This window comes from Chinchilla lanigera, unplaced genomic scaffold (assembly GCF_000276665.1).
Source record: "Chinchilla lanigera isolate Chin_1 unplaced genomic scaffold, ChiLan1.0 scaffold00068, whole genome shotgun sequence".
Lineage (NCBI taxonomy): Eukaryota > Metazoa > Chordata > Mammalia > Rodentia > Chinchillidae > Chinchilla > Chinchilla lanigera.
In genome coordinates, this window is record NW_004955469.1 from 5,228,182 (window position 1) to 5,253,835 (window position 25,654).

At 38.9% G+C, this 25,654-nt stretch overlaps 1 long non-coding RNA gene across 1 annotated transcript; it reads right to left on the reverse strand.

Moving 5' to 3' along the window:
- Nucleotides 1-14,958: 14,958 nt before the first annotated feature.
- Nucleotides 14,959-16,814, reverse strand: LOC102020324. The gene is made up of 2 exons (XR_263432.1): nucleotides 16,418-16,814; nucleotides 14,959-15,020 (listed from the first exon to the last, which is right to left on the reverse strand). It is a non-coding gene; the product is annotated as an uncharacterized LOC102020324 (long non-coding RNA).
- Between the last annotated feature and the right edge of the window lie 8,840 nt (nucleotides 16,815-25,654).

Consider the following 25,654-nt stretch of genomic DNA (forward strand, 5'->3'; position numbering starts at 1 on the left):
CTATTCTAAGAGGCGAATAGGGTGGGGAAGAAGAGAGAATTATTTGATTTATCAAAAGTCCTCCTTGATGATCTTGTCAAGACTATTTTTACTGGAGTGGTAAAAGTGAAAGACTAATTTGCATGGATTCCAGAGCAAACAGGAAGAGAAAATTTGGGCATAGTGTGCATCACGACAGTTCTTTTGATGAGATTTGTTTTCAAAGGAGCAAAAGTAGACATTTGCTGAAGTGGAAAAGGAGGTCAAGATATATATATGTTTATGTTTTAAAGGTAGAAAAAATAATGGGATGTTTGTACACTGATAGAAAACATACCATTCTCTAGAGCAAAATATTCCTCAGGGTATCAGAACATCTGACAGCTTTTTCCGGAAAAAATAAATACATCTATATCTATTCATAAATTCCCTTAAGGTTTTGAGAGCTGGTCTCTGGGGAGCTGGTTTTAATCTCTGCCATCTCCAAATTAGACAACTTCAGAGAGGAGGGAGATAAATAACGTGTCTGATGTCTTAGGACATCAATTGATGTTGGCCGGTATGACAGTTCCTAGTAATTGAAGAATCCATGATTGACTTAGCTCTGCCTCCTTCATACTCTGTCTCCAAAATGTGAAGGAGTCCTAGAGTGCAGAAGGCTGTGCAGAGAAAGATGGGAGGGGAGAGAACACATGACTTCCAGACAATTCCTACTTAAATGGCAAGTTGACTGCATTTTGATGCTTTGGACTTAATCGCTTTTCTGCTTCTTACTTCATTGTCTGACTTCTTCCTCCCTTAATGAGAAAAAGAGAAAATGCAAGAAGTCATGAGAAGCATTGATTTTTTCCTTTATTTTCTGATTTTTTTCTTATTTCTCTCTCAGGGTTCAGGCAGAAAAACGTATTCCATTCATTGACCAAGTGTCTCATCTCCTTTTTTTTTTCCAACTAGGCTATCCTTTCCTGTTCCTCTTCTCTAAATAGATCTTTCCACTTCTACAGAGCTACATTTCCTGGCAAAATACAAATGGAATCAAAGGTGAAATTTCCAGGAAGACATGGAGCTCAGCTTGGACAGTGATTAAACTCAGATGTAATAACCAGAGAACCATGTAAGCCACGGGCAGGCTGCTGATACCTGGGAAATGAGGAGTTGATTAGTATGGTCCCAGGGTTAACAACAAGGGAAAATGAAAAAAAAATGATTAACAACAAGAGAGCATTGAGCAGCACCTTTTTCTACTGGGTCCTGGTAGCCAAGTAGATGAGGAGTCCTCCTGGAGTCTACTCTGCTCCCTGCATTTAGTCTGTCACCAGCTGTTGGGGCCAACACTTTCTGACTTTTCCAGAAACATGCTAGTATTTCTGCAATCTCAGGTAAGTACAAATCGTCCTGCTGTATAACATAATGCCTGTCTTGTCCTGTGGCTGTCCACTCTTTAAATGGCTCCTATAAAATAAGTTCACACCCAGCAGCAAGAATGTGTAATTATTTCCCTTTCCAGCTACCTCTAAAATCAGTGTTAGAATCTTGGTTTTGAGCTGCTGGACTTTCTATCACTCATTGTCCCCCTTTTGGACTCTGGTCAGTCCATGCCCTGTCTCTGTGATGTCACCTCCTGTCCTCTTCTGGACCCTGCTGTGGAGCTGCCTGGCTTCACCCAGGCTACCTAGGTACCCTCCTGACCCACTTATGTGATAATATTTTAATAACCCCATAAATGCAATACACATTAAGTAGACAGCAAGCTCTTCAGAAGAAAATAATCCACATGGTTTATTGTTACAGAAAATTAATGGGTGGAACACATTAAACATGACTTCCCCAGGCAGGAGTATATCTTCATAAACCTTGGCTCATCAGCATGCTGGGCTAAGCAATATGATCTTTAGGAAAGAAGCTGTTGTCCTTTCTGCACAGGAACAAAATAGCCCTTGTCCATGAAAAAAATTCATAATGCATATCTCTGGATGAGCAAGAGCTGATGTGCTTTGTGAGGGCTGTTTTATAGCATGCACTCTTTTGTCTGCATTTACAGAAACTTTACAGTGTGGCATAGGAGGCCTTTCCCCAGTCTGGTTCTTGAGTCTCTTCACCTTTCCTCATTGCAGTTCTTCTACAGGCTCCCCCTAAACCAGCTCCTCAGGTTCCACCATGCTTCTAAATCTGTCACAAGCCACTTGAGCCTGTTTTCCCCCTTAGACCCTTTTGACACTTGACAAACACCTATGCAATGTTCCAGATTCAACACACATATTTCTCCACTGCATACCACCTCTGAGGATCAAGGCACCCACAGCAATTTTGTGCACAGGATGATTATATTTTAGAATCCTTTTGACATTTTCCTTCTAGAATATCTACTCCAAAGGTGTCTTTGGAATTCATTTAATAGTAACCTCAAGTCAAAGCCCCAAAGTAAACATATAGCAACAAACGCAATAGTGTTTCATGTAGGTGTGGGGACTGCCCCATCCTATCACTGTAGATAGTGAGCTGGGTACTAGAGCAAAACTCCAAACTCTGACCTGAGCTCTGCTATCACTATGCAGGTGGAGTTCAAATTATGTATAGTTATATTTCTAAAATGTTAAATCATGCTTGACATTCACTCTTATTGGCCCTTACTAGCTTAAGAACATCCAAGAAAAACTCTCCCTAATATGAACTTCTATTTTCCAATGTGCATAGTTTTCAGATTTGAATCTCAACAAACCTCATATCATATTCCACCACTGCTATCTGAGTAGAAATCTAAACATGTATATTTACAAAAGATAATAAATTGTAACAATTGTTAAGAAGATGTAAAACTGGCCATGACATTTCTAGTTATTCTTTTTCCTCCTTTAAAAGGAAGAAAAATTAAACAAAGCATCAAAATCAATCATCTTTGTTGTGTTTAATGCCTGCAAAATCACTGCAAAGTAAACAATGAAATTATTATTACAACTATTTCACAAGTGGAGAAAGTGAAGTCACAAAGGAGCAAAACAAAACAGACAGAAAGCCCAGGGTATATTGTGGCAAAGCTAATAAGAAGCCAAGTCTTGAGACTTTCCATCCTATGCTCCTTGGAATTCTTCTCTAGAAGAGAAAGGCAAGCCCAGATACAAATGAATCATTTATAACGTGTTGATTTCTGAAAGCTCCATGAACTTGAAGGAAGAGTTTACTCTATCAATGGTAGGGAGATGTTTACTCTGGAAACCTTGATAAGAATAACATTATTTTAAGCCCCTGTAAATGGGTGGGCTTTACTTTTAAAACATCATGTAATATGTGAAAAAGAATATCATATAATTATAATCCTCAATATAAAAAGTTCATACATTCCAAAAATTTTATCCTTATTTCAACCTTCCTGACAACCTGCAAGGTAAGTAATAGCCTTCATATTTATAGATGAGAAATTGAGGCTGAGAGAAGTTACTAAATCTTCTAGGTTGGCATGAGAAATTCACCAGTGTCATCTCCCTTATTCTTGGCATTATGCCTGGAACAGTGAATGCTCTCCATAAATATTTTTGAATGAATGAATGAATGGCTGAGTAAATGAATGAAGTGATAAAGCTGTGATTTGATTTAGGTGTGCCTACTCCTGAAGTTCATATTGCTTAGCCTGTGTCTTCCTCTTTGCCTTATAAGGAGAGTATTGCTGTTTCTCTCAAAGAGAATATGTCCTCCATGAGCATCTAAAATCAAAAGTTACATTAAATTTTCAGAACATGATCTGCTCTGTAAATTGAGAAAAGCTTAGATTATAAAATACAATCCACAGTGACAGCACTCAGACTACCTAGGTCTGAGTTCCCCTTCTGACTTTCATCAGTCTCTGGTCTTGTCTTGTCTGGGCCCCGGTAGGGCATCCAATTGGGTAACCTGCCCTTGGGCTCCCTCCCTGATTCCTCCCACCCTGACTCTCTCTGGGATCTTTTCCTGAATCCCCAAGTTTCTACTTCAAATATTTTAACAACTATCCCTGTGAATACTCTGTCAATAGCCTCTGGGTAAGGACTGTGAGCAGCTTCCAGAGGACTGTTATTTTCAATAAGAACAGGTGATCAACGTCAAATGAATGCAACTCATTCTGTCACAAGAAGGACAAAAATGTGTTCATTTGTGATGAATGGAACTAATGAAAAACACTTGCCGGAACCATGGATTCCCAAAGAAAAATCAGAATGGGTAAACTGTGTCCCTTTTAAAGGCAGAGGCTTGTATTCCATATCTCTGGGCTCCTTACAACATTTAAATTTTCAGCAAATATTCAAAGACAAGTTCACAAACCAGCAGACAATGGTTGGGGAAGGCAGGCCACTTCAGGGGACAGTCCACCCTTCCGCTAGACTGCCCAAGAGGTGAACCTACTTTCTCCCTATTTTTATTAAAATCTATTAAAGTACAAGGATTCCATGGACATTTTGACTTCATCTTCTAAACCCCCCTGTGTTCAGAGGACCAAGAACCCAGCATACTCACATGGGAGTAAAACTGTACAGAAGACCTGGAGCACATGGGGACACAGACCAAGAAGTAGACAAGAGGAGGATTTTCGTAGGACACCAGCCTAATGGAAGCAAAGCCACAGACAGTAGGTCATGATAGAGAAAGTCATAGTACAAACTGCAATTTGTAAGCTGTTTTGGCCTGACATTGTGCACTGCAAAACATTTGCACCATGGCCTATCACCAACAGCCTGGAAACAAACTTAGCTCTCACGAGCATGAATTGAGTTCTCTCCAGATAGAAGGAAGCAGCAATGCAATCTGGTGTTTGCACAGAAAGCAGTGCAGCAGAGAAAGGGGAGGCACTCAGCAGAACACCTGCTCCAAGATACCACCTGAGAAGCAGTCAAGCCCTCAGACAGGAGGGAAACATCTGTTTGCCGCCCTGCATTCCAGGAGCCTTGATTCGCAGGAGGGGGAAAACTGGAGTGAGTAGTAGGGCAAGGAGAGAATTAAACTAAAGGGAAGTTGGAGTTAAATGGTCCAAGTAATGCGGATGGAGGTGCTGAGAATACGGCTCCTGTGGAGGTCAGGAAAAGACAAGGTTCTCTGGACACACTGTTGTTGGTGGCTTTCAGCATAAATGAAGGACTTGAGTGTTCTGGGGAAAGAATCAGCCATCTGCGCTCTATGAAACAACTAGGTTGAACAAAAGATACACAGTCTATGGCCAAATGATTGGATAACTGAACCAAAGTCACCAATTAGAAGGCAGAGCTGAGAAAGAGCCAGGTCTCCAACCTGCAGCAATACTAGTTTTACAATCCAACACTTGAGCTCTTTGTACCATTTGCAGTAACAATCTTTCACCTCCTATAGTCCTTCTCCTTTGCCCTCTATAACACTCCTTTTGTGGGGTTCTTCTACTCCTCTTCCTAGTTCTCTCAAGAATTTCTCTATTTTTTAAAGCTCTTACATATTCTTCAATCCACCATCTCATGCCTCATGAATACTAGAATTAATATTCTCTCACATCTTCTTATCTATCACTTCCTTAACGATAGAAATGTGTTCTTGGGCAATGTTATCACTGTGTGTACAATATAGACTATATTTACACAAACCTAGATGTATAGCCAAGGCTCTATGCTAAACACCATAGAGAAAAGAGATGTTCTTACCATCTGTTCATATAGTGTATACATACATTATGTGCATTATATACATACACATATAGTGTATGTATACTATGTAGCATATATACAGCATGTGTACTACATGTGATATAATGTGTGTATATATATCATATGTATACGATATGTAGTATTCAGTGTAGTATATAATATACAGTATATAACATAGTGCACACACACAGCATAGCTTATTGCTCCCAGGATCATGATGAACAAAGTGACATGAGGTTAAATCAAGCAAAGAAACAATGATCCAATCAGGAGTCAAAGGAAGAATTAAGATGTAGGAGGCTACTGCTAGTGAAACATGACATATTGTTTTATAATCCACTTTTTCTACAAGTCAAAGTATAGTCTAAAATAATACTAAGTATAATGTAATAAATAAAGCAGTAACATAGCTGTTTATCAACATTATGTGCTATATTTCTCTATTGCTGAGCAATGTAGGAGGCTTGTTTATACCACTGTCACCATAAACACATGAATATTACATCATGTTCCAAGACCATGATAGCTACAACATCATTAGGTGATAGCAATTATTCAGCTCCATTAGAATCTCATCAGACCATTGTCCTACATACACTCTGTCATTGACTGAAATATTACCATGCAGTACCTGAGTGTACCTATGAGTTGATGACCCATAAACATCTATGTTTTTTTGTTTTTGTTTTTTTTTTTTAGTTTTTTCTCTGGTACCAGGAACCGAACTCACGACCTTGCACTTGCCAGGCAGGCGCTTTGCCCCTGAGCTAAATCCCCAGCCCCTAACATCTATGTTAACTCAAATTTTTTTCTTAGGCCTAGATGTATATGACTAACACCATTTTTTACATCTCCACAGGTACCACTGTCAATACTTACCCAAGCCAGCTCATGTATGCCTGGGCCAAAATGTCCAGTTTACATTTCTGGAGGCAACACTTCCCCATTTTACCACAAGCTGCCTGGGATATGCCTTTGAGATCTTGTAACTTTCAAAGCATAATATTGTTAGAATTCTTAACATAGCACATTTTAATTGTTTGTTTACTACTCTCCCCAATGGGCTATGAGCTGTTTGAGGATTGTAAATGTCTTATTCATGTGGATGTAAATATACATAGGCAGTTAGTATTTCTTGAATGAATAAAGGCAGGGCCTGGTCTAGTTAAAGACATCACCATGGCATGTCACACCAATCGGAAGTCATTCGAAAGACTTTCCTTCTCTCAGTCTCAATTTTAATTAGATGCCAAGTTCCATGTTTTCTTACTCTTCACATAACTTGTGAACATTTTGTACATTACTTTTTGTTTTATTTTGTTTTTTGTTTTTTTCGGTCTTTTTGAGACAGGGTCTCATGCAGTTCAGCTTGGCCTTGAGCTCACTTGGTAACCCAGTCTGGCCTTGAGCTTGCAATCATTCTCCTGCCTCAGCCTCCCGAGTGCTGGGATTACAGGTGTGCGCCACCACACTCGGCTGTACATTACTTTTGTATACTTCCATTTATAACCAGTTTCCTTGTTTTCCTCTCTCTCTCCTGCTCCAACCCTAGAAATTCCAAAGCCAGTTAACGAATGGAAAAAGGGTTAAAAACTCTCAGAAGTGGATACAGAAAAAGTCAAACAAACTTGTCCTTTCACTAACAACTGGAACCCCCAAAACCAATAAATACAGAGTTTTGCTGATTAATAGGAGTGCTCATTCTAATTACCACTCTATAGAGTGACTAGAGAAACAAAAAAATTTCCTTATATTTTATCTAAGACAAAGGAAAAAAAACTACTCTAGGGAATGGATTTGAAAAGACAGAAGGAAGCAGAAGTAAGTTTGTTATATGGTTAGATGATTCTAGTCTATAAGTCCTGATATTCAACATGCTTATTTAATTTAGATGAAACTATTTGTTCATTGTATCTGTAGTTAAATAGTTAACATAATTCTATGGTTTATAGGCACTTAATTAAAGTAATTTCTAATTTGACTTGGCAGCTTTCCAATTACTAAATTCATATATTATTGCTTCCCTTTCGTGTCTCAAACAACGAGTAGACCCTAGTAAAACTCCCTGATCCCAGATACTGGGTCCAGGGAGCCTAAATAATAAGAGTGAACTGACTCCTCATATTCATCAGGAAAAGTACAGTCTCCCCCCATTACAGTAGTAAGGACTGAACTACATATTCTACTAAGGGAGCTGTACTGCCGGCCTTTGTGTCTTTCTTTTTTTTTTTTTTCGTTTGAGACAGCCTCTTACTAAGTCACTAAGGTGCCCCGTCTGGGCTGAAACTTCTGGTCCTTCTGCCTCAGTTTCTGTACTGCTGGGATTATGGGTATGTGCCACCACACCTGGCCCAAAATAAATTTTAAAAATGTAAATCTGAAGCTGGTGTTGTATCTCAGTGGTAGAACACTTCCAGAGTAGGCATGAGGCCCCAGTTTCAATCACAAATTGTAAAAACAAGTCTGACCATGTGTTGCCTCTACTTAAAATCCTTCCCTTGAAACTAACCACCTACAGGCCAAATTCCATCTCCTAAATGGGGAAATACAAAACCCGTAGCCTGGTCCAAGTCTCCCTCCTGCCTCCCCTTTTGCTAATATACAAAAGAAAACAGGAATGTGTGCAGATGCAGACAGAAGAGTACTTTCAACATTCACTGCTTTGCTTGTGTTTCTACATTGTCTGGAATGTTCTTTCCTGTCTTGTGTGTCAAGTTAAATGCCTTAACTTTTTAAACATTGTTTGGAAATAGAACGAAGTCTTTGAAACCTTGAATCCCCTCTCCCAGTCCTCCTCGTAGGTTGCCAACCCTTCCAGTAGAAGCTTTTATCACTACTACTGTCAAGATATTTGTTAAAAATCAACATCTAAGCTGGGAGCTTCTTTTTCTTCAATTTTTTTTATTAGTTCATGTTTGCAGCATACAATGATTACATTCCTCTTGGGGAGGTGGTACATGTTCGTAACATTTCTTAATTCTTCATCTCCCCCCTTTCATTTCTTGGTCTCCCTCCCATTTACAAAATATCTATCTCCCTATTTCCTACTATCTATCTTTTATTTTGGGTTTCTCATGTAAGAGAAACCATGTGATACTTAACCTTGTGTGTCTGTTTTATTTCATTTAACATTATGGTTTCAAGATGTATCCATTTTCTTATAAATGACTCAAGTTTACTCTTCTATACAGCAAAGTAAAACAGCACTCTATTGTGCATAAATACCATGTTTTCATTATCCAGTCATCAGTTAATGGACATATAGGCAGCTTCCAAGATTTAGCTATTATGAGTTATGCTGTTATAAACATGGGTATGCATGTATCACTATAATTTGATGTCTTTAATTCTTCTGGGAAGATACCCAGAAGGAGGAGGAATAAATTAAACTTTGTTCAAGCTTGTTTCTCAAACATTTGGCCTAACTAACTTTTATTGAATGGGTAAATTTTAAGAAGTAATTGTCTATGGTAACAATGTAAATTCTAATGATCGTTGGACAGTAAAGAATGTACATATTAAAAGAAGGAAGTTCAGGTCAAATTACACGACTTTAAGAGAATTGGAAATCCAAACGTGTAATCATATAAATCACTTTAAACCCCAGAGCATGTGAGGAAGACATGGAAAATTACACAAGAGTAAATATTAATCCAGGTTAAGGAAGAATAAAATTGATTCTAAAATCTAGGGATAGCCTCCCTTGACAGCAACCTCTGGCAAAGTTCCATAAAATATTATTCACTCAATTATGTGGAATTTAATAGAATCTATAGAGGAAAGAACAATTACTGAGAACTAACATTATTTCCCCCAAAAAATGTCAAAAATCACTTCTCATTTTTTCTTGCTTAAAATTACTAGATTGACAATTCAGGGCAATGAAATAACTCTAAAATGAAAATTTGTTCACAATATTCATTTGAATCATCATTATATCTTTTTAAGCAAGAAATAAAAATAACGTAATATGTGTTACTCCAAACACTGTTATGTGAAGAAGTCCCCTCTCTTCCAGTTCACACCACAGTGTCAACCCCAAGTAAAAAGTAACAGCCTTCTACCACCAGGAAAGGAAAAGGACTTCCTCCATAATATGCACATGGTAAGCTAGAGTAAGTCTGGAACACACAAAAAGTAAAAAGTAACAGCCTTCTACCACCAGGAAAGGTAAAGGACTTCCTCCATAATATGCACATTGTAAGCTAGAGTAAGTCTGGAACACACAAAGACTTCAGCACTATTCCCTAACAAAAGCACAAGTTAAAAACAACTGACCACTACTTGACTTTACAGGCTGTTACACTACAAATAACCATAGTAACAACAGCTATAAAAAAATCCAGCTAAAATATCTACCAGATTGATTAAATGTTCCTCATTAATGGCTTTACATAAGCACTGTTTCCATTTACTTTTCTAACTAATATTTCCTCCAGTCTCTTTGCTCTGCAGCATACTTACCTCTGACATTTAATCAAAACTTATGAAGTAAGTAAACAAAGCAAGAAAAAAAACCTATGGTCAAGAGATAAAATATCAAATTAATCAGACTCAGAGATGACTAGATATATCAAATAAAGTAATTAAAATAACTGTAATTAATATTTTAAAGACCCTAGAAGAAAGATTGTAAACACTGTAAACCTGTAGCCAAATATAGCTTGTTGCATGAAATTGTGAACAAAATTTTATTGAATATAGCCATATCTATTTATGCTTATTTATAGCTACATTTGTTCTGCAAAAGCAGAATAAAATAGTTATGAGAGAGACCATAATGTCCATAAAGCCTAATAAATTTAACCTCAGCCTTTACAAAAATGTCATTTACTGACCTCTGTGCAAATGGAAATGTTTGTCACTCTGCATCAACAAATACAGAATTTCATCAGAGGTTTGGAAACTGCCAGGAAGTGTCATATAGAATCACTACAAATAGAAACTATATTGGATGGATTCCTTCAAAAGGGGTTATTCAAGGAAAAAAAGTATAGGAATAAATCAGTGAGCTAAAAAGTGTGTCAATATCAATAGAAATTATTCAGTCTGAAACAGATAAAGATGCAAAGATAGGTTAAGAAAAAAAGAAGAATCTACAATTTCGATACTTAGCCAAGCCAGCTCATGTATGTAAATGGTCAACAGAAATGTGATTGAATCTCCCCAAAGCAAAAAAAAGACAGGACAGAGAAAATTTTTGAAGTAGTAATGAGAAAGAATTTGATAAGTACTGCCACTGAGGCCTGTACTTAATTAAACAGCCACACCACTTAAACCAATCCAGGGGGGTGGCAATAGTGAATAAGATGAGATGACACAAACTGAACAGAAATTTTCAGTATGCTACAGACTTACTCCCATTTTCATGACGCATTCTGCTGATTTGTTTGAAAATACAGACTTGCTTATCAATTTTTAGGTGGCATTGACCTAAGACACAAGCAAATCCCAATGAGTAGAAGAATCAGAATGAGTGGTATTTAGAGAGTTTTCTAGGACAACAAGCCAAACTACAAATATAAGCACAAAATATCTATTACTTAAATATGGAAAGCAAAAAATGAGTGAGGCATAGCATAATTACATTATATGTCTAAAATAGAGTGGATTTACATAAAAATGAGTCCAACACAGTCATGATTGATTTGACTCCCAAGTAAATAGGTATACACCCAAATGATACTGGCAATGCACAGAATTCAAGGCAATCAAGATTCCCATTCTTGTCTGTGACATGATTTACATTTGGTGGTTCATGATATAACTGCATTCTTAGTAGGTAGATAATGTCATCATCAAATATCAGAGGGAGGTATGAGAGGATGTGAAGACGTGTCAGTGGAACAAAAGATGTTTAATTTGGAGAAAAAATTGCAACAAATTTATTAAATAATTTTCTGAAGTAGAAATGGAGTTAAACTTGTTTTTATGGTTTCAAAATACTAGATAAAACATGAATAGAGATTTTTAATAAGCTGAGATCCCAAATTGATTCTTTGAAATATTTCCTATGTGATCAGGATTTTGTTCATAGTTTCTGCCTACAAAATGTCTTCAAGAGTTATACCTATACCTATTCTCCCAGCAGATTTAGTGTTTCTATTTTAGTATTTAGATCATTGATCCATTTTTATTTTAGTTTAGTGCATGATGAGAGATATGGACCTAGTTTCAATCTTTGGTATGCGGAAAGCCAGTTTTTCTGTCACCATTTGTTAAAGAAGCTATGTTTCTTCCAGTGAAGTGTGTAAGCCCCTTTGTCAAAGATAAGGTTACTGAGTGTGTTTTGAAGTTGTTTCTGGATCTTCTAATGTGTTCCATTGATATTTGGGTCTGTTTTTTCCCAATACCGTGCTGTTTTATCATGATAGCTTTGTAGTGTAATTTCAAGTCAGAAACTGTGATGCTTCCTGCCTTGCCTTTGTTGACCAGAATTGCTTTTGCTATTCTAGCTCTTGTTTGGTTCCAAATGAATGTTGGGTTTTTTTTTCTCTAACTCTTTGAGGTATGCTATTGGTATTTTGATTAGGATTAGATTAAATCTGTATTTAATGTATATGAAATCTGTATTTTGGGAGAACTGGCTCTTCCTACCCAAAAGCAAGGGATATCTTTCCATTTTCTGATATCCTCTTTGATCTCTTTTTTCAGAGTACTGTAGTTTTCAATGTTAAGGTGTTTTACTTCCTTCATCAGATTGATGCCTAACTATTTCATTTTTTATGCTATTGTGAAAGGTGTGGTTTCTCTAACTTCTCTCTCAGTGAATTTGTTATTTGTGTAGAAGAATGATATTGATTTTTGAGTGTTAACTTTGTATCCAGCCACATGACTCAATTTAGCTATTAAATCTAGAAGACTTAGTGGAGTTCGGGGGTCTTCTCTGTGGAGTAACATATCAATCACAAATAATGATAATTTAACTTCTTCCTTTCCTATCCTTATTCCTCTTGTTTCTTTCTCTTGTTTGATTGCTTGGACTAATGTTTCCAGAACTATATTGAATAACAGTGGTGACAGTGAACATCCTTGTCTTGTTCCTGATTTTAGAGTGAAAGCTTTCAGTTTTTGGCCATTTAGTATGATGTTGGTTGTTGGTTTGTTATAGATGGCTTTTATCAGACTGGGATAATGATCATATATCCTAGTTTTCTGCAGGGTTTTTACCATGAATGGATTTTGGACTTTGTCAAATGCTTTTTCTGCATCTATTGAGATGATTATGTGATTTTTGTGCTTGGCTCTGTTGATATAATGTATCATATTTATTGATATGCATATGTTGGACTATCCCTGCTTCCCTGGAATGAATCCTTCTTGGTCATGGTGTATAATCTTCTTGATGATTTGCTAAAATTGTTTGCCAGGATTTTATTGAGGTTTTTTATGTCTATGTTCATTAGGAAGATTGGCCTGTAGTTCTCTTTTTTGGTTGGACCTTCTCTGAATTTGGTATCAGGGCAATGCTTGCTTCCAAGAATGAGTTTGGGAGTATTGCTTCCCTTTCAATTTCATTAAAGAGTTTAAGGAGTTGTGGCATTAGGTCCTCTCTAAATTTCTGGTAGAATTTACCAGGGAATCCATCAGGACAGGCTTCTCTTCATTGGTAGGGTTTTAATTACATCTTTAATTTCACTTAACAAAATTGGGCTAGTTACAATTTTTATATATTCTTGATTCAGCATTGGTAATTCACATGTGTCTAGGAAAACTGTCAACTTCTTCTAAGTTTTCCATCAGATTTGAGCATAGCTTCTTGAAGTAAGTATGGATGATCATCTAGATTTCTGCAGGATCTTTTGTGATTTCACCATTTTCATCCCTAAGTGCATGGACTTGAGTCTTTTCTTTCCTCTTCTTGATAAGATTGGGTAGGGATTTGTCGATTTTATTTAATCTTTCAAAGAAGCAACTTTTCAATTCATTGATTCTTTGTATTGTTTTCTTAGTCTCAATTGCACTAATTTCTACTCTTACCTTTATAATTTCCTTCCTCATATAAGCTTCACACTTGAGTTGTTCTTGTTTTTCCAGAAGTTTGAGATTCACCATTAGATTGTTCATTTAAACTCACTCTGTTTTTCTGATGTGGGAATTCACTGCTATAAATTTCCCTCATAGGACTGCTTTCATTGCATCACAAAAGAAATCATCAACAGAGTAAAGACACAACCCACAGAGTCGGAAAATCTTTTGCCAGTTGTTCCTTAGACAAAGGACTAATATCTAACATATATAAAGAACTCAAAAAATTGGACCTTCCCAAATTTAAAGAACCAGTCCAAAAAAAGTCATCTGAAATGAGTAGACACTTCTCAGTTGAAGAATTACAAAGGGCAAATAAATTTATGAAAAAATATTCAACATCACTGAACATTCAAGTGATGCAAGTTGAAACAACACTGAGATTCTATCTCACTCTAGAAAGAATGGCTGTTATCAAGAAATCAACCAAAAACAAATGTTGATAGGGCATGTGGGAGAAAGAAATCCTTCTCCACTGTTGGTGGGAGTGTAGATTGGTGCAACCACCATGGAAATCAGTGTGGAGATTCCTTAAAAAACTAGGACTAGAGATTTCATTTGACTCAGCTGTTCCCCTTCTTGCTGTCTTCTTGATAAAATTAAAAACATAGTATCACAGCCACATATGCGCACCTATGTTTTTAGTGCCACAGTTTGTAAAAGCTAAACCTTGAAAACTGCCCAAAGGCAGTTGTGATTTTTTTATGCAATGAAAATGTGATTTTTTTTGTGCAATGAAGTACTAAAGTACTACTCTGCCATGAAGAAGGATAAACTTGAGACATTTCTAGGTAAATAGATGCACTTTGAGACTATACTGTTACATGAAATAAACTGGACACATACATTCAAATATTGCATGGTTTCTCTGGTGTGAGAAACCAAAAGTATAAATGAGAACTGAAATGAACATTGTGAAATAGAAAAAATATCCAACTAGGAAGGGGAACTGGAGGGGAGGAAAGGAAAAGAGAAAAGAATGAAAAAATGGAAACAAACCTTCTATAAATGAAGAGAAAAAGGGTTGAAGAGAGGGCAGGGGAATGGAAAAAAAGAATCAAGATAAATCATGTACAAGATAAATCATGTAAATGTCCTATGATGAATGTGATCATTATGTATATATAAAATGTACTAATACAATTAATTACTATAAAAAACATGGATAGAAATCCTAAATAAAATTCTAGTTCAATATAGTCAGAAAGTTTCGAACTGCAAAGCTATCAAAAAGTGTAAGAAAATGAGCTCCCCATCACTACAGGTATTCATAACCAAACTTGATGTTGAGAAGGCCCAAGCACATGACTCGTGGTAGTGCACACAGCCTTTATCATCTGGATTTCTTACATTTCTGTATTCCAGAAAAGGAAACCCCTATGGAGAGAAAAGAAGAAAAAATTAATGGGGGACCAGTCACAAAACAGGATTGGATTTTGGGGGAAGCACCTCATATTTCACTTTGTTGAATTTCAATGCCTTTCAGACAGCCTAACAGAAAGGTTTGTGCAATAATTATTCCTATTTTCTGGAGTTCATAAGAAAGGTCTGAGTTAAAGATAAGTTTGAATGTATTCATTGCATACATCAATACTGACCCATAAAATCTGTAAACTTAATTTCAACTATACATTTTTATTCCAATCTATTAGAAATACCATTTAGTATATAATCAGTATAAAATTGTTAATGTGATAACTTCATTTTGTTGTTGATTATAGCAAGCCTTCAAGCACTGATATGTGTTTTATCCTCTGATCCCATCCTAATTCAGATTTCTACTCTCCAAGTGCTCAGTAGACACGTTTGGGTAGAGGTTACTCTAACGGACACGGGCATAGATGATTACTGATTTCATTAAAATAGATAATTATAAAAAGAAGATTTAGGATTTAGCATTGAGGAAACCCAACAAGGAAACTAATACAGTCAACAGAGAGAAAAATGATTTAGGAATAATACTGATACAAGAGTGAGGAGAGTGAAGATGTATGTGGCCAGTTATCTTAAATTCTGCCAAAGGCTCAGAAGCACAAAAAGTCTATGGGATTTACTGATATAAAACCCTGGGAACCCTTGTAAGGATAGACGCAGTGTGACAGTAGTAGAAAGGTGACTGTTGGAACTCCACTCTTTTCAGTTTGAGGAGTAACATGCTGAGACATTGCAGTTCTCACCCATGGGCTTTGGATGCCTCTTGGATACCCCATTACAGGATAAAGGACACTGGGCAGGAGCTACCTCAGGAGACTCCTGTGCACAGCTCAGAAATCAGACAGCTGTACTATATCCCTTCCATGGGAGTAGAATCTCTTAAAAATGTAAGCTTTCTTCCCACTCATCACTCACACTAAAATTAAAAGTTAAATTTAAATTATTAAAAAGTGTTCAAAGCACAAAATAGATCCTTTCATCCTTTTAAAAAATGATTGGTTATATTTGGGCAGGGGTGGAATGGAGAAACATTTTCATGCACACAGCTGTCAGTGATGACTCTTCAGGGCTACTGTTTGCACAGGTGAATGGAGGGGTTTGGAGTGACATAAGAGAAGAAAACCATGTGTATGGAAAACGTGATCTCAGCACCATGTAAGATTTTCTCTTGGTTAAAAGGAATGCTAAGCCCCACCTACTGGCACAATTATTGAGATAATATATACATGTTTTACCAATCACAGCAAAGGCAGGAGTGGTTATACTGTCCAATTCCCTCACTTAGGGCGTACATGCTCAAGGGGCTTTGTCACTGCTATCTGTGGAGCGGCCTCCATTACCTGGACCTCCACCAGTAAGTGGAGTAGACAATTCCTTGCAAAAGAAATGGGATCAAAGAGGACAAAATCTTCAGACATAAAATATCTTCAATCCAGATGCAATCTTGATTCTGAAGCCTTAGATGCTAAACAAAGATATGTTCAGGCTGGTACATTCAAATAAAGAACACATAAGATTCTTCTATTTAGCCTGTTTGCCTTCAGTTGACATGTGGCAAGTCCAGTCACTGCTTATTTATTTCCCGGTCCATTGGGGTACAAGAAAAAAGTCTGCAGTTCAAGTTCTGCGTTATATTGGACAAAACCAGACTTTTCTGGGCCTCTGCCACCTCATTCTTTCTAGGTCCACATGGTCAAGTCTCACCTTGATTCATTCAGTGTTCTCAGGTTTTCCTGCTACCCCATGGCCATGCTAGGATCTCTGTTCTCTTGAAAGCTATTTTTCCTGCCAGCTCACTCAGAGGACTTATGATGACTGCAGTTGCCATAGGAATGAGTCATCTATCATAAAAGTGGCTGCATGAGATCACAAATATTCGAAGGAGAGCCAGGAAGGGGTGGGAGAGTGATATTCAAAACAGATAGATCTATGGTGAAAGTGGCTGACAGCTTAATGAGAGGGGGATAAAGCTCGTGAATTTTCTATAACTCTCGTGTGTGTGCACTTCTCCGAGAGACAGATCCACTGCCAAACATGTCTCTCCTGTGTCTCCCTTGCCTGTTACAGACATCCTCCACCAAAATAAGATGTGGTATTTAAACTCAGGGCCATAAGTCCCCTCCTCACCAGCCAGCTGGTGAAAATGCAGGGCCAGGACAGCCTGGGTGAGCCCGGACAATACACTCTGGGCATCTAGGACAGCTGTTTGTCCATGATCATTCACTTGTCATGTGTAAACAAAGCCAGAGAAAATTTCAAAATGATTTCTCTCTCTGCCTGGATTGTTTGCTTCTTAAGTGCACCATTTTTACTTCAAGGTGGAATATCTTTGTTCTTGGGGTGGAATATTTTTATCGTCAGGTAATTAAACTGCCAATATTTCAGCAGTCATAGTCATTTTGTTCTTTTCTCTCCTTAAAGGAACCTAACAGTATCCTAAGCCCTAAATCTAACCTCAGGCTTCGTATTAAAGCTCAGTTGTAAGCTCAATAGCATACAAATGTGAGTCCAAAACTGAGACCCTCAGGGCAGCCATAGATAGCCACTCTGCTGACCCCAATGATGGGCCATAATGCAAGCCACACACCTGTGTGTGTGACCAGAGATAGACCCCTGTGAACCAGAACCAAGTATATCTCAATGACCCCTGAAGCCAAGGGACAAAAGAGAGGTAGACAGGCTGTGTGGGCCATTCCCTCTAGGGAACCACAAGTCACCTTGTATCCCTTCACACAGATGGGTCAGAGACAGTTTTGTCATGAGATACAATACATTCATTTCAGTTTCCTAGCAACAGGATGCCAATCAGACAGTTGTAATTCAAGGATTCATTGTCTTTGTTGTTGAAGAGCTGGCAGCAGGGAGGGGAGGAGGACGTCCCAGCATGAATAGAACTGATGAGTGGCCTGAGGATGAGGAGACCAAGTCTGCAGAAGAAGGAACCTCAACAAACTTGTCCTTTTTTCCCCTCTGGCTCTTTGAAGCTGGATCCATCCTCCTGTCTCTGCAGCTGCCACCACTGCGCTGGCTTCTTGCTCCTGCATTAATTAACTACTGTCGATGGGTCCAATTCCAAATCATATGGCATGTTTTTGAATCACACACAGTGCTTGCTACATACTCAAAACATTGGCAGTAGAACACAAATCAGGACAGGAACAATAAACCTTTTCAGGCAAAGCCCCTAATACATCGGTTAGGTTTTGAAAATGCTGTCATGGCTAAGTCACATGCTCAGGTCGGTGAGACATTATCCTGGGTCTCATGCCCACTCTTTATAGCACCTGCAAATTTATTACGTAAGATATTATTTTCTACTCAATCTAATTACTTAGAACTATTTGTAGTCATTTGAAATACACTCCATGTTGATTAAAATAATTAGTGTAGGGCTACTAAATATTTACCTAAGATATGAATCCAGAGGGAATTTGATAAATTTAATTAGCAAGAACTAATTATTGTTATGATAGGAGTTAAGGTTTAATAAATATAATTACAGAGTACAAATGACGGTTTCTTAATTAATAGATACTAGTTGCAAACACAAGAGCCATTATCATATTTTCATGCAGGACGTGCTATTCAGTACACCTTCCAGATGTCAATGGCAGCTGTGATGGCGACTTACAATGAGAGGAGGGAACACTTGTACGGTGCTTATGCTGTCAGCCACAGTCCTGAGTGCTGTCAGCATATTAGCTTGTTGAATTCTTAAAATAATGTTACCTTAGTCCACACTTTGCGTATGTAGAAATGGAGACACAGGAAGGTCAAGGAACTTGCCCAAGTTTACATAACTAGGAGAAACCAGAGGTGTGATTTAATCTCACACAGGTTAGCACAACACTCCCAGCTCTGAACCACTCCCTGCAGTGCCTAATGCAAAACAGCAACAACAAAAGCAGAAATAGAGAACAGGAATGTTCAAAAGAGAAGCAACCAAAATCCCCTCCTCCACATTTGTTATCCATGCATAATACACTTCGGTATTTGAATACATGATTTTCATTATTTTGGAGACTGTAAAGAAGATTCGAAAGTGACTGATATCGGCATCATCAACATAATGTGAGACCATTAGACTCAACCAAAGCTTTCTAGAGCTTTTTTTCCAAGAAGAACTTGACAGACTTTTGTCACAGACACCTTTGCCCAGCTCCCAATGCATGTCTCTGCTCACTGTCTTTTCCAGCAAGAATCCGAAATCTTTAGCTGTGCCTTCAGGACACTGGGGAGTGCTGGAGTCTCATGTATAGGGGAAATGGGCAATTATAATCAATAATAGGAACAGACTGCACTAAGAGTAGGTTGCAGAAGGAAGATTGTCTCAGGCCCAGGGCTTTCTATTCAAAGTGGATTGTGGAAGGTCTGGGTTGGTGCCAAAGAACAGAGCAAGCCTAGAGACCAACTCCCTCAGGCTCAGCCCTATTTAGGATAAATGGCATTTCTGTTCCTGGTCAATCCTGAGACACAGTTTAATCTAAGAGGAGCGACATGGGAGGGAAAAAAAGAAAATGAGAAAAACCAATAAATAGTAAAAACAGGAAGCAGAAAAGACTGGCCTGGATGCACAGTTCTTTTTGTGCCTGTTAAATAAACTCTGATGGGGATGAGGAGAGAGAATTATCCTATTTATATATTGAAAGGAATTTTAAATATGCATAGGCAGGGAGAGAGGATCCGCAGAGATTGAAATGCAAAACACAGCATGGTCTGTGCATCCCCCTTCTATCTCTCAGTACCATTAGCAAGTTCCTTGCACCAATTTCTGGAAAGCTTCTTCTAAAACTCAGAGCCAGCCTTCTACTTACTCAGCATTTCTGTTTTAGAAAAGCAATTCTATTTTTAAAAAGGAATGGGCCTTCACTTGCAAAACACCTTGTAAATATATTCACACAGGAGCACAGCTCACAGGTTTACCATGATACACACGCAACCAACCAACCCATATACACACAGATGTACACAACCCTCCACCGCCCTTACAGATGCACCACAACCTCTTGGCGATGGGATTCCAAGCAGAGAGGGCAGTTCTACAACACACATGTGAAAGGAAATCTGCCATCCGGCAGGTAGACAGGAGCACAGATTAGATGTGGGGGGAATTTGTCATCATTCCACTGAGCACAATCATTTTGGCAATAAGTAGGGACAGAAAACTGAATACACTCACCCATGAGTATACTCCATCCACGTTTAAAATGTAATGCTCCACCCCACGTAAATCTTTAGTCCCTTGACAAATGCCATACTTGCTGTCCCCACCAAGCATACATCTCCTCTTCATTAGCAGGATGACATTGTCGTCACAGGCCTCACCGACAGGTAATTAGATGATAGAGTAGCTACTGCTGATTTCCCTGACTCTGGGCCAACAGACCCTGCATCCTAAGCCAAAGTCTTGGAAGAAAGAGAAATTACTAACTATAAATAAAATAAGAAAGAGAAATTACTAAATATAAATAAAATTATATTACTAACTATAAATATAAATAAATAAAAGAGAAATTACTAAATATAAATAAAACCATATAAATGATCTCACTTTGTCACAAATCCTCAATCTCTCCTTTCTTTTCCATCCGTGAGGTACACACAAAGGCCCTGTACTTTCAAAGGAGGCCTCTTAATCTATAGGATTTGATCACAAGCAACCTCTTTCTCCCAAAATGAAATATAGTTGGAAAATAACCTTAAAAATTAGAGTCCAAAAGTACCAGCCGCAGTCAGCCTATCCTTGCTCTACCTGCCATCACTATCCTTTGGTTCGGTGGCTACTCTGTAAGTCAGGTAAGGCCAAGATAGGCTGATTAGTGCATTTTTGACCTCTCATTTTCAAAGCTGATTATTTTCCAGCTAGGTCTTATTTTCAGGGGAACATGGCATGAGCATGGCTTTGGGAAATTCTCCATTCTCTCTCTGGTTATTTATAAAATTTTACAACTTTGTATTTTAATAGACAAAACTTTCAGACTATTATAATAAAGTTCCATTTAAAAATAATGAAAATATATGAAAAAATGGGAAGAGGCGGCAGGGTGGATTTTGACAGCCAGTACAATAGCCCAATTTAGTGCACACTGTGTGTTAGGTGTTGTTACTTCAAACAGGTAGAGATCTTGGAATGATCCAGCTACGTAGCTTGTCCTCCCTCCCAAGACCTAGGAAAAAGCCTTTCTTCAAAAAGACGCACACTTTGCAGCTGGCTTAGCTAATACACTACCTAGTTAATACGTTTCACATCACTTCTTCTAGATATCTGTGTCAGATGCCTCTCATTTTTGAATGATTGTAGCCTGGAGAGAAATAGAGGAATAGGGGGGATAAGAAAAATGATTAACTCCATAATGGTTTATAAAATCCAAGAAAGTTCAAGGTACTGACATCTGTGATGATTCAGAGTTTCAAACTTGTAGAAAAAATTTGGGTCTACAGAAAACTATCCACATGCAGCCCTGAACTACTCCCTTCCTGTCAACTGTGGCATCTTCCTTTTTGGGGCCTGGACATCGGACACAGAAAACAGAGTAGAGAAGGTGCAGAAAGCCCCCAGCGTGTGAACCATCGTAAAAGCACCGACAAGAAGGTGGTCCCAAGGCACAAGGGAGATGCCACATTTGGAAGAAAGAGATTTATTCGGGGCTGTATGTGGATAGTTATTTGTAGACCTGGATTTGTGATACCTGGACTATGTGAGCCATCATAGCTCTAATTATCTTAATGCATTATTTCTCCCTGAGAACCCAGGGAAATGTTTATATTAATGTTAGCTCTCAGAGCATATCAAAGATCAGCGGAAAGCCTAAAAATGATGTTCATGATTGAAAAACACTTTTTAAAATGCAGCTATCTTGTGAACAACCAAGAAGAAAATTTCACCATGCTGTCTGCATTCACAGCCCAGGCCTGCACATAGGCCTGTGAAGACATATTCCAAAGATGCCTCCCTACCAATGGTGTAGCACCTGAACTATCTGCTACATCCAGGGTGGTACCTCTACCCGGACACCTGTCTCCTTGCATACCATGAGATACCTGTATCCCTTTAGTGTTGATGTGCAGAAGAAAGGCAGAGAGCTCAGAGCTGAGATTTCCATTTAGGCCTGATGGTTGCTAACCAACAGTAGGTCAGAAGAAAGACCGAATATGTAAATAAGAACTGCAACCTTTCTGGGTATCTTTATGTCCACCTTGTTCATCTTCCTTGTAGCTTACTATGAAGTGACTCAGGCCAGAACCATGATGCTAGGGCATCTCATCTTCAATGATTGTAGTTTGATAAATCAGTGAATCCATCAATCAATCAATCAATCCACACCTCCACTGAATTGAGGGAGTTCCTGTGTGTCGGAAGTCCCCTTGTCTTTCTATTTTTGAAGCCATATGTGACGCCCCATGTGCATCTGCCTCTGAGGTCAGTGCCTGATGGTGCTCTCAAAACCCAGGTAACCTCTTTTGTGCATTCAGCCTGGCCATGGCTTTCTAAGCCCCTCGTTTCCATAGGGCAGACTCAGGGCCACCTCTTACAGTGGCTGACAATAGACTGACACCACTCATGCATGAATGCCATGCAGGTCAACAAACCTTCTTGGATGCTACCCTCACCTTGCCTACCCTCACCTCATACCCAGGGACTATATCCTGGAGGATACCAACCTTGACCCACCACACATAAGGCTCTGCTCTGACTCACAGCCCCATCATTTCTTACCAGAATATGCAATTCATTTGTCTTCAGTTCATTCTCCCTCCAATCCTTTTCCTTTATAGAAAGCAAAGTATGCTTTAAACAAGGCATATTTGACTTTACATTCTACCTTTAAAAATCCTTGGCTCCACTTTTGGCTTCCCATGCCTACTGGACTAATTCCATACTTCCTCCCACAGCTTACCGGGCTGTCCATGGCTGAGCTACCTCTCCTTCACCAGACACAGCCCTTGTGCAAGATTAGACATAGGGTAGATGTTTGTGCCTCCTAAAATTTGTGTTGAAATCTTAACCTGTAATGTTAGAGTTAGAAAGTAAGGCCTTTGAGAAGTAATTAAGTCATGAGGATTTATTCCCTTATAAGTGAGAACCAGCTTTCTGCCCCTACCCTGCCCCCAAGAAGGCACAAGAACAATAGTACAGTTGGCAACCCAGGTGAGGGCCCCTCACTAGACCCAGTCCTGCTGGTACCCCGAGGTGAGACTTGCAGCCTTCAGAAGTGTGAAGAACATATTTCTATTGTTTATAAGCCACCCTGTCCATTACATGTTATTATAGCAACCCCGTTGACTAACACAGTATTGGATCATTTAGAAGATGCTTTCATTCAGGCTATATCAACAGGAAGAATATTCACTAGTGAGGAGTATTTCAAGAAACGCAGGGGAGCCTTGATTCTCATAGCAGCAGGCCTCCAGGTCTTACAGAAGTCACAAAAAGGAAAGGAGGTGGATCTAAGATTATGTACAAGTAGGCAATCCCTGTGGTTATCTTTCCTTGGAGCACAGAAAGGAGGAAGACCTCCTAGCAGCCACAGTTTCTGGGATCATGGGGCACCAGTTATCATCTTCACCACATCTGCCTTGTTTATTCTCTATTGCTCTTCAACCACCAGTACACTTCACCTGCACTCATTTTCCCACCCCAAAGGCAGAACTCAGCCCACTCTCTAGGAATGGGAAGTCTTTCTCTGCCTTCTGTGCATGACCAGCCTTCCAAGTTTCAGCTCAAGTTTTGGTTACCTTCTCCAAAAAGCCTTTATCAAGATATGCTTAGCCCAGTGTTGTACAGATTAAACAGGTGATTGCAAATAAAGTCCTTTATATGGCTACCTGGAACCTGGTAAGGACTACTAACTTACAAATGTCTTTCTGGCTGAGCTTTGTAGATATAGCTGCTTCCATGCATGATGTGGAAGAGATCTATCTCTATCTGAGACACCAGGACTCTGTTGCTGCCATTTGTATCTCTTCCTTGTGCTGTTTATTCATTCTTTTAACAAACATTCCTTCCTCCTCACCAGGGTTGCAACAGTGAATAAAACGGTCCCGCTGCCAACCTTTATGGAGATCACAGCCCAGTGGGGCTCTTGTGTGAATAAATAAACAAGAGCCATGCACAAGAGGGAAACGTGCATCAATAGGCCAGGTGCGAGTGCTTTGGAAATGTTCAGTAGACCTCTGACCCGCACCTGGGCAGCAGTGCAGCCAGGTCTCTAGGAGGAAGGAATGTCTAAACTTAAATAAGACGAGGACTATTAAAACAATAATGTATAAAACATCTAAGAGTTGAAAGGTAAGGAAGGAAAGAAAGTGGGAAATGTCTCACTTAAGGCAAAAGAATTTATCTTTGTATAATCAATTCATGTGTAAACACACACACACACACACACACACACACACACACACACATAGAGCACTACACTCTCAGACACCCTCTTCATGGTTTATTTGGGTTCTGACCAGAAGCATCAAAGTGTGAAGAATGAACTTTTTTCCTACATTTTGGATGAATCATCTGTGTCTGAATGTTTTGTTTCAGTGACGATAGGAATCTAAGTCATTAACCTCTCTAAGCACCCTTTTAATTTTTTTTGCTTAGAAGATAAGTGGGACTAAGACTTACTCAGAAGATGAGCTAGGAAGAGAATAAGGAGGTCACATGATAAGCACTCAATAAACATTTTCTACCTTTGCTCCTGAGCCAAACCTTTTAGACAGTGAGTATAAAGAACTGTGTGAGCTGTATACATAAAAATATTAGCTACTGTTATGAAGAAACCAATGTTTCCTAAATATTGTTCCAGGTTTCAGGCATGCAGACAAATTCCTGAGTCTCAGAAGGGGTGGAGGGCTGTTGGCCAAGTGGGTGTGAACCTCAGCCAAAGAATGCAGCCCAAGAAACCTCTCCAAGAGAACTGAATTTATTAACCCCTCTTCTTGAATCCTCAGCCATCTTCTACATGAAGAGACTGCTAGCACTCTTTTAAGGGTGAGTGTTTATTTAGGCCAAGGATGGACCACTTTGTGAGAAAAGTCACAAGCATCAGAAATTGTCTGCTCCCAAGTTCTGGCTTTCAGCTCAGGAGGTCCCCACCCTTAGCCACCAGAGCTCCGCACACTCTGCCCTACAGATGGCTACTACCACTCTCTAGAGGCACAGCCAATCCAGAAACTGTTTACCTGACCATGAAGTTCAGGTCAGTTCACTGTATCATCCCCACTGCAGAAGGCCATTCCACAGGGAAGGATTCCCAGGGAATTTCTAAGGAGCTCTAAGGGGTGGTGAGAAAACACACACACACACACACACACACACACACACACGCACACACACACGCACACACACACATGCACACACACAAGCACACACTTACACAGTGCGACAACAGGAAAGCCCCTTGGCAAGCAAGAGCAGCTTTATATTTTGCAGAGTCTGGAAAAAATGAGATGAGGGACTCCTTGTTCAAAAAATTATTAGCAATTTATTCCATGACAGCAGCAGCAGAACATGAAACCCAGTGTAGGATTCCCCTGACCACTGGGTCTCATTAGTATGTACAGATTGCACCTAGACCCAAGAA